Here is a 15086-nt window from a genome sequence, read left to right on the forward strand (position 1 = left end):
TGGTGCTGAATACACTGGTAAAATCAGTTTTTCTCTATGATGTCACTTTTCCTAGACACACAGCAGAATAAAAAACGGTAATAGTGAAAATTGACACAATTAAGTCAAACAAAATACACATTCATAAAGTCTGAAATCAATACTATTTTGTATGTATATATGGGCATGATGCCAATAAAGGGTCCAAATTAGTTCAAAAGATATTTTCACTTTTAATATTCTTGGTTATCAAAAAATGCGATGATGAAGCTCTTCATTTGTTTGCCGGTTTATCACTTTCCCTGACAAGACCCCAGAAGTAGTCACCCCTCATTTTAGGGTTCCAGTGGGCTTGGTAATGGTGTTCCATGGTAAGAATGTCTTGGTGAATGTCTTTACCATGCTCGTTGCTTACGGCTCCCAAATTTTTCGAGAAGAAATCAAGGTGAGACTGTAAAAAGTGAATTGTAAGGGACATTCTATGCCCCATGTTCTTATAGATGTGCAACAGATCTTTCTCAATGGTAAAATAGTTTTTGTCTTTTCTGTTACCCAAGAAACCCTTCACACTTGCTTTAAAAGAAGATCAAGTAGGTAACTGGATAACTGTGAGTTTGGTATCAAAGGTTGGATCTTTCAGCAACTTTCTTATTTGTGGTCCAACAAATTTCCCCTCTTTCAGCTTTGCCTCTTTTAATTTGGGAAACTTTTCTTTTAAGTGATTGAAGGCCTCACCTTCTTTATCCAGAGCTTCTACAAAGTTCTTGACAAGGTCCAGCTTGATCTGAAGGGGAGGCAAAATGATTTTATCAGGCTCATCCAATGGGGTATTGTTCACATTTACGTCTCCAGGAGCGTATGACTTCCTTATAGGCCATTCCTTGACTGTATAGTGGTTCTTGGCATCACGGCTGTCCCAAAGGCACAAAAAACAGAACTATTTCATGAGTCCAGCCTGTAAACCTGTAAGGAGTGCAACAACTTCTAAACCACAGCAAAGCTGCTATTCATGATCCTTATATTTGATTGCCTCTAGCAGCAAAGCCATTGTTTCATAAGTTTCTTTCATGTCTACTGCATAAGCCAAAGGTACCAATGGGAATGCATTGCCATTATGCAGTAGTACTGCTTTCAAGCTGGTTTTACTGGAGTCAATAAATAGTTGCCACTCCTGTGGATTATGTTGTACACCTAGCTGCATCATCAGACCATTGACATCTGTACATACACACATTGAATTCAGCATATCAAAATATTGAGCAAAGGAAGCACCTCTTGATCTGAAACAGCAAATTTTGTCCCCTGGAGCTAGAAAGTTCCGCTGTTGCAGTCTCGACCTCAAGAGTTCAGCTTGCTGTTTCGAAAGTTTTAGACCATGAACCAAATCGTTCAGTTCCTTTTGATTAAAGAGGTGAAGCAAAGTATCATGATATTGAGGGCAGTAATCTTCTATATGTTCAATACTTTCTGATTCACTTGACATGGTGTCTGGTTCCATGGCTTTCAAGTTACCGACAGGAACAGACAACCCCTCATCATGGGGCACAGGCAAATGCATGCACTGAAGATACATTTGGATACTTTATTTTATGTCTAGTTTTGCTTGAATGTCCCGAAATATTTGTAAGACAGAAGTAACAGTCTGAATAATGGTCATTAGGCTTGCACTACACCATCGGCACAGCGAATGGCATGGCTCAGCGTTTTCCTTTCAACCACTTGGTTAAGGTTGCAGTAAAAGTTATGCAGGCTATATGAGGAGCAAAATTTTTATTTTGATCATCAACAGGACAATCAAAATACAAATTTTATGCCCTCTTAACCAAATCAGTGATTGGTTTTCTTTGGGCTTTTGGAATGAACTTCCCACACACATAACAAAAGTTATCGGGGTGGTTTAGACAGCAATGAGATTTACTAGTTACCATTTTTCTTAGTGTAAGTTTTAAACACAAAAAGTTTGGACTATCTTTCACAGGAAACTCTAACTGAGGATCTCTTTCACACCACTGGATTACCACACCAACCATTTACTGATGATTTGTAGATCTTCTAGCTCTCCTCTGCAAATCAAAAACGAACAATTAAACATCAAAACAGAAAAACAGTAAAAAGCAAAATACTGAATACGAAAAATAAAAAAAACTTAAAAAACTCAAAAATACTATGTGCTAGAACATTTTGAAAGGTGTACTCGGATTCTACACACCGAAATACTAGTTGATGTATCACACCCCAGATACAAAATGGCTGTTGACTAGTGTAATAAATCCTAAAGAGTGAAAACTGGACTTTGCTTGGAGGACTGTGCTTTTCATGTTTATTTGTCTGTTTTCAAGTGCTACAAGAAGAGATGGGCATGTTATGTAGACACAGGCAGCCCATCAGCTGTTTTCTATTGTTACTGCAAACTATGAATGAACTGTTAATTGTACTCCTTATGTTATGTAACAAGTTTGTTGTGTCTCGTCACATTTTTAATCTTTTAAAGCAAATGGAGCATTGTTCTTCATTGATACTGCACTTCATAAAAACTTAAAAACTAGGGATGGAGGCATTCTGTAGTACAACTGATGTCTGACAATGACAGTGAGAGACTGACATGTAGGCTAGATTGGGCAGGTCATGAAAACTGCATGTACACACATACCATTTAAGGGGCCGCAGCACATGGTAGCAGGTACGTTATTATTGCAGCAGTGCTGTACCAATTCTTATACGATGTGTTTGTTGCTCATTTCTGTTGGCATTGTAATTGAAACAGGACTGATCGCTTTTCCATTTCCTATAACAACACAATATTTCAAAGCAAAGGAAATTTTACAAATATAAATTACTTGTTCTTTAAAAATGAAAAATTTTATCTTTGCTGCTATGACTAATTGATATTTTGGTATTTTTACCCTGTTATTAGTAAACAATAAACACACTTATGATAACTGAGAGCACACACATACTGAAAAATATTCATTATTCTGAACTAAAATACCGGTATCGATTTTAGCTGGTCAGTTTTTTCCATCCATAGAATGAAGGCATTACATAAGTTTACTTTGGAAATGTCCAAAACTTGATTCAAGAATTAAACCTCTAAACTGGAAATTATAATTCAAAAGTAATATGGACCCTCAAAGTGAAAGTCTATGGTGAATGCTGCAGCTGGCAAAATCACTGACAATCATGCATAAGAAAGCAGCAAGGGCAGCATCTATGTTATCAGGTGCATATGTTGGTGTCACAAACAATGGTGCTCATACGAGTAATCTGAAGATATAATGCCAAATATTTGCAGTACCTGGTGATAGGCCATCAGTATCAGATTTGAGATGTACATTGTCAACAAAGTCTTGTTATGACAAGAAAGGTGAAGAGAATTTTAGTGTTGAGAAATCTCATAATATAACAATTGAACTACCTAAATGTATGAATGGGGCACAGACAGTGAAATATGATTTAATATTAATAAGACTGAATTGAAAATGTTTGCTTTAAGTGTTTTCTTCTCACAAACATTGAGCATATGGGGATATAGCAGTTGTGGGATTAGTGCGAACACATCTCTGATTTTTGACCAGGAGGGTGACGTTCACCATCTAATGTTTCATAAAGTGTTCTGTTTATAACTATTGATAGTGGACTGAAAAACAAAAAATGAAGAGGCTCAAAGAAGATGCAGAGTTTGAAATTATCAAGAAGAAACCAGAAAAACAATGATGAGAAAACGAACAGAAGAAAAAAAGTGATGTATAAGATAGAGTTCTCAGGCAAAAAGAAAAATAGATTAATCTAGTTGTGGAACTTGAAATAAATGTACTTTTGGCCAAAAGGTTTTTGCTATTCAAATGTTAATTTTATAAATATTTTCTTTGTATGATAAAGTATGGTATAAGTTAAATAACTCAAACCAACACCTCTTTCTGTCTTACTGTTTTTTATTTGTGACTGTGACAGTCATTTGTCTCCTGATGAAGGCTCAAAAAGCTGAAATGTTTTTGTAAATAAATAAAGATTGTTGCAGAAACATAAAAATGTTTTTATGTTGACATTTTAATGAGGTGACTTGATATAGGTGTCAGGAATTTGAAGAATTGTGTGTTTGCCATCAGCTATAAAAATTTATTATTTATTTTATACTAATGCCAGTCACAGGCACCATTTTCATGGGAAGAGAAAATGCTGTACGTTAGATGTAGCGTGTTGGTATGTCTAATGTAGTCCTTCACCTGCTAAGCCAGTGCAGGGATACCCAGTTGCTCAGGGTCTTTTATGGGAGAACAATATTAATGGGAAGCACCTGTGATTTGCCATGTAGTATCTCAGTGAGGAATGCTTGCAGGTCCTGATTGATGGCAGTTCCTATGCCGGGTAGTATCTTTGGTAAGGCTTCAGTCCACAACCTGCTGTGGCACATAAGACCAGCTGTGAGGGTCCCATGCTGCTGCTTGACTAACCTGTTATTCTGGGTGTGGTAGGCTTAGTGCAGCTGTGTTTGATTCCATAGAGGTTATGGAGTGTGCTGAACAGTGCTGACTTCAACTGGCAGCATCAGTGTCTGGCATGCTGAAACATGCTATCCATATTTATAAAAAGGTACTGCCATGATGTCCTTGAGAGATATTGCCTCCACATGCTGGATCCTCTGTCTGTCATTGGCAGCAGATATTTGAATCCCTCTGACTCCGGGAGACGGGCAATGAGATTGATGTGTACATGGTGGAAGTGAGCTTTTGGAATTTCAAAATGACCTAAACACTATTACATTTTGAACTTCAATATCTTCAGAGAACCATCTCACTGCCTTGTAAACAGCGAGAAGTTCTCAGTTGAAGGCCAAATATTTGAATTGAGAGGATTAAGTTTGTGCACCCCCCATGAACCATGGACCTTGCCGTTGGTGGGGAGGCTTGCGTGCCTCAGCGATACAGATAGCCGTACCGTAGGTGCAACCACAACGGAGGGGTATCTGTTGAGAGGCCAGACAAACGTGTGGTTCCTGAAGAGGGGCAGCAGCCTTTTCAGTAGTTGCAAGGGCAACAGTCTGGATGATTGACTGATCTGGCCTTGTAACAATAACCAAAACGGCCTTGCTGTGCTGGTACTGCGAATGGCTGAAAGCAAGGGGAAACTACAGCCGTAATTTTTCCCGAGGGCATGCAGCTTTACTGTATGATTACATGATGATGGCGTCCTCTTGGGTAAAATATTCCGGAGGTAAAATAGTCCCTCATTCGGATCTCCGGGCGGGGACTACTCAAGAGGATGTCGTTATCAGGAGAAAGAAAACTGGCATTCTACAGATCGGAGTGTGGAATGTCAGATCCCTTAATCGGGCAGGTAGGTTAGAAAATTTAAAAAGGGAAATGGATAGGTTAAAGTTAGATATAGTGGGAATTAGTGAAGTTCGGTGGCAGGAGGAACAAGACTTCTGGTCAGGTGACTACAGGGTTATAAACACAAAATCAAATAGGGGTAATGCAGGAGTAGGTTTAATAATGAATAGGAAAATAGGAATGTGGGTAAGCTACTACAAACAGCATAGTGAACGCATTATTGTGGCCAAGATAGATACGAAGCCCACACCTACTACAGTAGTACAAGTTTATATGCCAACTAGCTCTGCAGATGACGAAGAAATTGAAGAAATGTATGATGAAATAAAAGAAATTATTCAGATTGTGAAGGGAGACGAAAATTTAATAGTCATGGGTGACTGGAATTCGAGTGTAGGAAAAGGGAGAGAAGGAAACATAGTAGGTGAATATGGATTGGGGGACAGAAATGAAAGAGGAAGCCGCCTGGTAGAATTTTGCACAGAGCACAACATAATCATAACTAACACTTGGTTTAAGAATCATGAAAGAAGGTTGTATACATGGAAGAACCCTGGAGATACTAAAAGGTATCAGATAGATTATATAATGGTAAGACAGAGATTTAGGAACCAGGTTTTAAATTGTAAGACATTTCCAGGGGCAGATGTGGACTCTGACCACAATCTATTGGTTATGACCTGTAGATTAAAACTGAAGAAACTGCAAAAAGGTGGGAATTTAAGGAGATGGGACCTGGATAAACTAAAAGAACCAGAGGTTGTACAGAGATTCAGGGAGAACATAAGGGAGCAATTGACAGGAATGGGGGAAATAAATATAGTAGAAGAAGAATGGGTAGCTTTGAGGGATGAAGTAGTGAAGGCAGCAGAGGATCAAGTAGGTAAAAAGACGAGGGCTAGTAAAAATTCTTGGGTAACAGAAGAAATATTGAATTTAATTGATGAAAGGAGAAAATATAAAAATGCAGTAAGTGAAACAGGCAAAAAGGAATACAAACGTCTCAAAAATGAGATCGACAGGAAGTGCAAAATGGCTAAGCAGGGATGGCTAGAGGACAAATGTAAGGATATAGAGGCCTATCTCACTAGGGGTAAGATGGATACCGCCTACAGGAAAATTAAAGAGACCTTTGGAGATAAGAGAACGACTTGTATGAATATCAAGAGCTCAGATGGAAACCCAGTTCTAAGCAAAGAAGGGAAAGCAGAAAGGTGGAAGGAGTATATAGAGGGTCTATACAAGGGCGATGTACTTGAGGACAATATTATGGAAATGGAAGAGGATGTAGATGAAGATGAAATGGGAGATACAATACTGCGTGAAGAGTTTGACAGAGCACTGAAAGACCTGAGTCGAAACAAGGCCCCCGGAGTAGACAATATTACATTGGAACTACTGACGGCCGTGGGAGAGCCAGTCCTGACAAAACTCTACCATCTCGTGAGCAAGATGTATGAAACAGGAGAAATACCCTCAGACTTCAAGAAGAATATAATAATTCCAATCCCAAAGAAAGCAGGTGTTGACAGATGTGAAAATTACCGAACTATCAGTTTAATAAGTCACAGCTGCAAAATACTAACACGAATTCTTTACAGACGAATGGAAAAACTGGTAGAAGCCAACCTCGGGGAGGATCAGTTTGGTTTCCGTAGAAACACTGGAACACGTGAGGCAATACTGACCTTACGACTTATCTTAGAAGAAAGATTAAGGAAAGGCAAACCTACGGTTCTAGCATTTGTAGACTTAGAGAAAGCTTTTGACAATGTTGACTGGAATACTCTCTTTCAAATTCTAAAGGTGGCAGGGGTAAAATACAGGGAGCGAAAGGCTATTTACAATTTGTTCAGAAACCAGATGGCAGTTATAAGAGTCGAGGGACATGAAAGGGAAGCAGTGGTTGGGAAGGGAGTAAGACAGGGTTGTAGCCTCTCCCCGATGTTGTTCAATCTGTATATTGAGCAAGCAGTAAAGGAAACAAAAGAAAAATTTGGAGTAGGTATTAAAATCCATGGAGAAGAAATAAAAACTTTGAGGTTCGCTGATGACATTGTAATTCTGTCAGAGACAGCAAAGGACTTGGAAGAGCAGTTGAACGGAATGGACAGTGTCTTGAAAGGGGGATATAAGATGAACATCAACAAAAGCAAAACAAGGATAATGGAATGTAGTCTAATTAAGTCGGGTAATGCTGAGGGAATTAGATTAGGAAATGAGGCACTTAAAGTAGTAAAGGAGTTTTGCTATTTGGGGAGCAAAATAACTGATGATGGTCGAAGTAGAGAGGATATAAAATGTAGGCTGGCAATGGCAAGGAAAGCGTTTCTGAAGAAGAGAAATTTGCTAACATCGAGTATAGATTTAAGTGTCAGGAAGTTGTTTCTGAAAGTATTTGTATGGAGTGTAGCCGTGTATGGAAGTGAAACATGGACGATAACCAGTTTGGACACGAAGAGAATAGAAGCTTTCGAAATGTGGTGCTACAGAAGAATGCTGAAGATAAGGTGGGTAGATCGCGTAACTAATGAGGAGGTATTGAATAGGATTGGGGAGAAGAGAAGTTTGTGGCACAACTTGACTAGAAGAAGGGATCGGTTGGTAGGACATGTTTTGAGGCATCAAGGGATCACAAATTTAGCATTGGAGGGCAGCGTGGAGGGTAAAAATCGTAGAGGGAGACCAAGAGATCAATACACTAAGCAGATTCAGAAGGATGTAGGTTGCAGTAGGTACTGGGAGATGAAGAAGCTTGCACAGGATAGAGTAGCATGGAGAGCTGCATCAAACCAGTCTCCGGACTGAAGACCACAACAACAACAACAACAAGTTTGTGCAAGAAGAATCAAAGGGGCCTTGCCTCCCTGGCCACTAACTGATGCAGTACAGTGCCAATCATGGTGTCACTTGCACCAATGATAACTGTGAGCTGCACATCTAGAATGTGTGTGCAAGACAATCTTCAGTGGCTTTGAATGCACCCCTCATGATAGCAGTCCACTCACTCTTTCTTCCCCCTTGCTTGTTAGATCCTACCAGGGCATCAGTGAGGAGTGCTTGAAAAGCTGCTGCTTGCAGCAGGTGATTCCAGTAAAAGTTCAAAATTCCTAAGAATCAACAGAGCTTGTGATAATTCTGGGGGAAGGGAAGCTGTCTTATTGTGTTGGCTCAGTCCAGGATCGATCTGATCCATGCAGTGCTAACTATGTAACTGAGGAAGATAACTTCTACATCTACATCTGCATCCATACTCCGCAAGCCACCTGACGGTGTGTGGTGAAGGGTACCCTGAGTACCTCTATCGGTTCTCCCTTCTATTCCAGTCTCGTATTGTTCGTGGAAAGAAGGATTGTCGGTATGCTTCAGTGTGGGCTCTAATCTCTCTGATTTTATCCTCATGGTCTCTTCGCGAGATATACGTAGGAGGGAGAAATATACTGCTTGACTCTTCGGTGAAGGTATGTTCTCGAAACTTTAACAAAAGCCTATCCCGAGCTACTTTCCAGAACTGAAATTTGTCCTCATTGATTACTGGGCCCCCTTCATTGAGGGCAGTGAGAAATTTTTTGAGGTGTCTATTGTTGTGTTCAGGCCTGCCTGGAATGTCATCCAAATAGGTGTGGTGCAAATTGAGTCAAAAAACTATCCCATCAGTAATGCCATGTTTGGGCTGCATTTTTCAAACCATATGGCACGAAAAGATATTCAGAGAGATGGAGCAGTGTGACAAAGGTGGTCTCTGCAATATTGTCTTTTTGGATGGGGATTTGTAGATAAGAGTTTTTACAGTCAAACAATGGCAACTCCAAGTAGGAATATCAACAATGTAGAAAAAGACAGATTGCTATATACTTTAAAGAAGACACGTCAAGTTGCAGGCAAGTTCATTTAAAAGAAACTCACATACAGCTTTTGGCCATAGCCTTCATCAGTAAAACACACACACACACACACACACACACACACACACACACACACACACACACAAAAAGGCACTCCTCACCCATACATGACCACCAACTCCAGCATTTCGGACTGGAATGCCTTTTTTACAGTAAGTCACACTGAATACAGTTGCGCCTGCTACAAAGTGCATGGAATGTTGTGTATTCAGTACTGGGAGCTGTCATGCACTGTGTGGGTGTTGATAACTCTATAGTCATCACAAAGTTCCATCTTTTTTCAGTACAAATTTAATCGGTGATGCCCACAGACTGTTGGATAGGTGAACTATGCCTGATTGTAACAGTTCATTAGTCACCGCCTAAGCAGCATGTAATTTATCCAGGGCCAGTCAGCACACCTTGTGACATACTGGCAGTGTGGGTGGTTGTTGGGATGTGATGCACGTTGCCTGTGCCTTCATTTGAGAGTGAGTAGAGAGGGTGGTGGAGCTTAGGTCAGAGACACTGCATATCAAGGCAGAGGGCAGCACAATAACCATTGTGTTGCACTGCACATTCTGGGACATTGACCATAGTCATGGCGGGTACATAGGCAGAGAGTATGATAGGCCCACAAGGACAATGCTGTGCTCGCACTTGTTGGAGTGGCAGGTGTGTGAGATGACCTTCAGATGCTTGTGCATTAGCAGGAGTGCAGCAGATGTGTGCTTAATGCATTGTATGAGAGACACATTCTTGGCATGGAATGCATCAGAAGATGCACAACAGTTGTCATAATCCTATAGTTCCAAAAGCAGTTTTTCTGCTGTCGTCACACATTACCTGAGCAGTTTTGTACTGCTGCCCAGGTGGGCATGGTGTTGTATGCATGGAGGTGGATGCAAGTGACACAGGAAATCGATTCCCATTATCGATTCTGTGAAGTATGTGATGTAGAAAGGTCCATTTGAGTTGGTGATAAGGCACCAGTTGTAAGGTATGTGGTAGATTTGTGCACCCTGATCTTTGAATTGTCAATGATGTGAAGTTGTAGCACTGATATTGTGTTGAATGTTGATGTGCTTTTCAGCATTACTGACCTGATGTTGGATCCCGTATCCTCCAAAAAGTGCTTTCTTGAATTGAGGTGAAGGTGTGCATTTGCTCCATGCCATGTGTGTGATTGGGAGAGCGTTTCTGCAAGTCACTCATAGTGGCTGTTGGTGACTTGTTGGTGTGATGTTAGTTTGTGTGCTTATTGTGGCCCATGCTAGCTGTAGTTGTGGCAGTGTTTAACGATCCAGAGCATTGGAAGTGCAACATCCAGTATGAGGTTAACATCTAGTGTAGCTTGGAGTGATCATCAGAGCTGATATGACATTCTGTCAGTGAATTTTTCATCACAGATGACTTCTTTTAACTGTTGTTTGGGAGTCTGTGAGAATCATCATAACAGTTCAGATTTGGCTGCATCATACTTGTGGGTGGGCAGTGCTAATGTGAAGACACTGATTAGGTCAGCATGTTGTTCCATGTGACAAATCAGGCTGACGAGTCAGGTGTCATCATCTGAAAGGCCTAATGAAGTAAATATACACTCCGTAGCTGTAAAGTAGGTTGTTCTGCTTGAAATGGTGGCAATTTAGGCTGGAGGCTGAGTTTGTGTGGCAGGTAATGGCTGTGATGTGGCTCTGTTACAGTTAGTCAAGCAAGTATTGGTGACAAGAGACCTTGCTGAGAACGAGACACAGTAGGAAACGTGGCTCATGAGTTGTCATAGTATACAGACCAGTCATGTAGACACATGCAAAGCAGGCACATTTATGGTCACATTATGTGACACAGGCATCTTGGTTGAATCACGACGCATATCATAGTTTGAAATAAGTCCCATCTGCTGATTTTTTGCCCACCATTTTGAATTTTTGATAGATTCCTGTTCAAAGTCCAGCAACAAATTGGCTTTTAGCTGCCATTGTCTCAGCACAGTACAAGTTGTGTTGGTTGGTAACTTTACACTTATAGCCATGGTAGACTTGTGTTTTATCTCAAGATGCACATGATGCTTGCACAGTTGGTACACTTCACTCACATTAATCCCAGATGTGACATCCCATGGGGCTTACAGAGCTGTACTCACAACAAAAGATGGCTGCATAATTACGTGTAATAAAACCATTCGTATGAAAACTTGCACAATGCATTTCACAGTTGATGCAGGGTCACCACTATGTAAGTATTTCCCTACCAGGTGACTGTGAAGATCCCAATAATGGAATTGAAGTGGTGGGAGACACATTAACATGTCCACATTGTATCATGACACATGATGCACTGCTGTCTTTGACTCACCCACAAATATCCCACTACACTTTTTCAGTGATGCATGTCTCTATCAGTATTCCCAAAAATTGTTTATTCACTCAAAGTTAGCTAATTAGTTACTTCTGGACCACATTCACAACAAATGTTATGATGTGAAACTTATTACTGAGAAGGTGTGGGTATTCAATGTAGACATCCTTAAACTTCTTCTAGATATCAAAAAGGCCTATGGTAGCGTAACTATCAGAAAGTCCTAAGCATCATGAGGGAATATGAAAGACCTCCAAAATTAATCAGATTAGTTAAAACATGGAGACAAATCTTTCTTATATAGGTACAGACGTAGGAGAAACTGAAAACTGAATGGTATTTGCTGGACTTACACAAAGGGACACCATTTCACCACTGTTATTTGATCTTGGCTTCAAGAATATCAATAGAGAATTTACTAAACACTAACAAACAGGGGATACAACTGCAGGGTTTGAACTCTGGTGGACTTATCAATGTGGATGACTTAGCATTAATAGATAGTTCCAAAACAAAAGTAATGAGAAATTTTGCAAAATTTTACAAAATGACTGAGAAAACTGGATTAAATGTCAATGAAGAGAAGACAGAACACCTGTCCTAATGATAAAACTGTAAAATCATCATGTCTGTTTGTTGGTCTGTTAGAAGAACATGATAACCTCCAAAACTACTAGATGAATTTTCGCAGGTAAATTGAGCATTGCTTTGGATAAAATATAGCTTAATTCATCAAAAAGAGAACATGGAAAAAATACTGTAATTTAAAATTTTATCTACTGTCATCTGCTAAGCATAGTAGTTCAGATGTTTAATCATCATGGCATAGTACACCAAAGAACCAATAGATGGAACTGTTAGTATTGTAGCACACCAAAGAACCAGTACAAGGCACTTTTAGGTTTTTAATTCAGCGACAAATGTATTTTTGGATTTTACATCAGTGACAGCACCACAGACTTCATTTTACGCCTTCAAACTAATGTTGAATTTATTTTGCTGGGATATATAGATTTACTGATTCTGCTTTGTGTATTGAAAACTTTACAGTATTGCTTCTTAAATTAAAAGATTCTCAAATTAAAAAAATCAAAGAACAGCACATAATGTTAGAAATCAGTACTTCTGACAACAGACGTAACGTTATACGAAATGTAGTGAGGAGAGAGACAGGACAACCAGCCACAGAACAAGGCAACATCACTATTGAACTGAATCTAATGGCTATAAATGATGAGTCACAGGTAGCAAATGCATTTAATAATAATTTCTTAATATAGTAGAAGACATAGGGACAAACAGTTCAACAACAAAATCACAGCAGTATGTTGAAGATGTAGCTTTCATAAAATTCCATTATATAACTGTGTCACCAACTTCTCCTTCTGAAATTTAGAAAATTATACATTCTCCCTAAAAAAACAAAAGCTCATGTTGTTTTGATGGTCTTTCCAATAGAGTATTAAAAATTTGTTGCCATGTAATAAGCTCAGTCATATCTGAAATATGTAATATGTCACTAACTCAAGACATTGTTCCAGAGAGAATACCATTGCTAAAACCCTCTCTAAGGAAGGTAGTAAGAAAGGTGTCAACAACTACTGACCTGTTTCACTGCTGACATCATTCTCCAAAATGTTTGAGATGGTGATGTATTCTAGAACAATATCTCACCTTAGCAACAACAGTAAGCTTAGCAAATCACAGTTTGGATTTCAGAAGGGTACTTTACTGAAAATACCGTTTACATGTTCACTCACCAGTTTTACAAGCATTAAATAATAAAATAGCACTGATGGTATTTTCTGTGGCCAGGTATTTTCTAAGTTAAAAAAGAAAGCAGGAAGTTGTACTTGGTAATTCACACAGTATAATCTAGGGATGTAATTCTAATTTGGGAGAAATTACCTGTGGGTTCCCCAAGGTTCAGTCCTTCCTCATATATGTAAATAATCTTCCGTCTGGTACACAACAAGCAGAATTAGTTATTTTTGCAAATGACACTAGCCCTGTAATCAGTCCAAGCATATGTACAGAAACAGAAGAAATGGTGAACAAAGTTCTTAAAAGTGCTGGTTTTCCACGGTGCTATGTAACTCTGATTGAGAGCATCAAGCATTATCTTGTTCCTCAGAATCCGTCACAGAGGCCTAGTATTATTTCCCTTCACCTTAACATCATAGAAGCAGAAATTTTGAAGGAAAGTAAGCAGGTGAGTGAAGCACGAGGTCAAATGCTGCATGCTGCAGGTGTGTATCTTAGTATCAGTTGCTTCTTGCATGGGCAGCTTTACATGGCTATCTCATGTGTTAGTGGAAAAAAAAAAAAAAAAAAAAAAAAAAAGCTTTCCATTCATGTCACCAACCACACTATTTCAGATGTCATATACAGAAAAGGTTTAAAAGTAAACAATAAATTCTGTGTGTACAAAACTGCAACCACAGCTCTAAGTAGATACTTGGGCAACACTGAGTTACACAGCCAAAGTCATAAGTTAAAAAAAATCCATGTAGTAAAGTCAACAGAATGTATACAAAAATAGATGGCTGCCTAGTAGCAGATGACATAATCCTTTACAGTCATATCTTAAGGAAAAGATCACTTAGTGCTAACTTCAGAATTTCCCTTTATCAGTCATCTGTCTTACCAGTGATATGACACTTATGTGGAGCATTAATATATAGAAAGAAAAATAAAAACTATCAATATTTTAAAGAAAAATAGTGAGAGAATGAGAAAGAATGAAGCACTACAGGATTTAGATAAACAATGTAATACTCCTGAAGTGCTAAAGAAGAGAAGGTCGTCATAGTTGGTCACAAAGAAAATTGTTGGAGAATAGTCTGCCTACTATAATATTCCCTAGGACAGTAGTTGAAAGATGAATGCCCAGGATTAGGTGACAAGACAACATGTGGGATGATGCAGCTACACTGGACATCAACTTAGAATGGATGACCAGTGCAGTCATTGGTAAGAAACTGAAGACGCTTTCAGAGCAAAGTCTGGTGGATAAGGGCTTTGCCACATGTGGAGTTAAGCAAGTACTATAAGATCTAGTTGTGGCAAAATTTTTCTATTTAGAACAACCACATTTAGGAACAACTAATGAGGTGGACTTCTAACAATCAGTAGAGCCTGTAGCATATTTTACACAGTATTAAGTTCATAGTCTTGATATGGAAAACACTACCAAAATATCACAGAACCACCTCCGATCTCAACTACACCCTCCAAACAGTGTGGATGAAACACCATTTTGATTCAGTGGTACACTCAGTGTGTTACATTATATGGAAAGAAACAAGGTAGTGGTTATGTAACAATACCAGAGAAGGAAAGTTGCTACTCACCATATAGCAGAGCTGCTGAGTCGCAATAGGCACAATAAAAGGATTCACACAATTAAAGCTTTCTTGCACGCACATCTGCAATCTCAGAGAGCTGAGACCACACTGTGTGGTCTCAGCATCTCCGCTATATGGTCAGTAGCAACTTTCTTTCTCTGGTATTGTTACATTCCATCCTGGATTTT

The 15086-nt window shown here is 39.2% G+C and overlaps 1 protein-coding gene across 3 annotated transcripts in view; it reads left to right on the top strand.

Moving 5' to 3' along the window:
* Positions 1-15086, top strand: part of LOC124795520 (peroxisomal acyl-coenzyme A oxidase 3-like) — a 342519-nt gene that overhangs the window by 152669 nt on the left and 174764 nt on the right. The gene's annotated exons all lie outside the window — the stretch shown is intronic.

This window comes from Schistocerca piceifrons, chromosome 4, assembly GCF_021461385.2.
Source record: "Schistocerca piceifrons isolate TAMUIC-IGC-003096 chromosome 4, iqSchPice1.1, whole genome shotgun sequence".
Classification (NCBI taxonomy): domain Eukaryota; kingdom Metazoa; phylum Arthropoda; class Insecta; order Orthoptera; family Acrididae; genus Schistocerca; species Schistocerca piceifrons.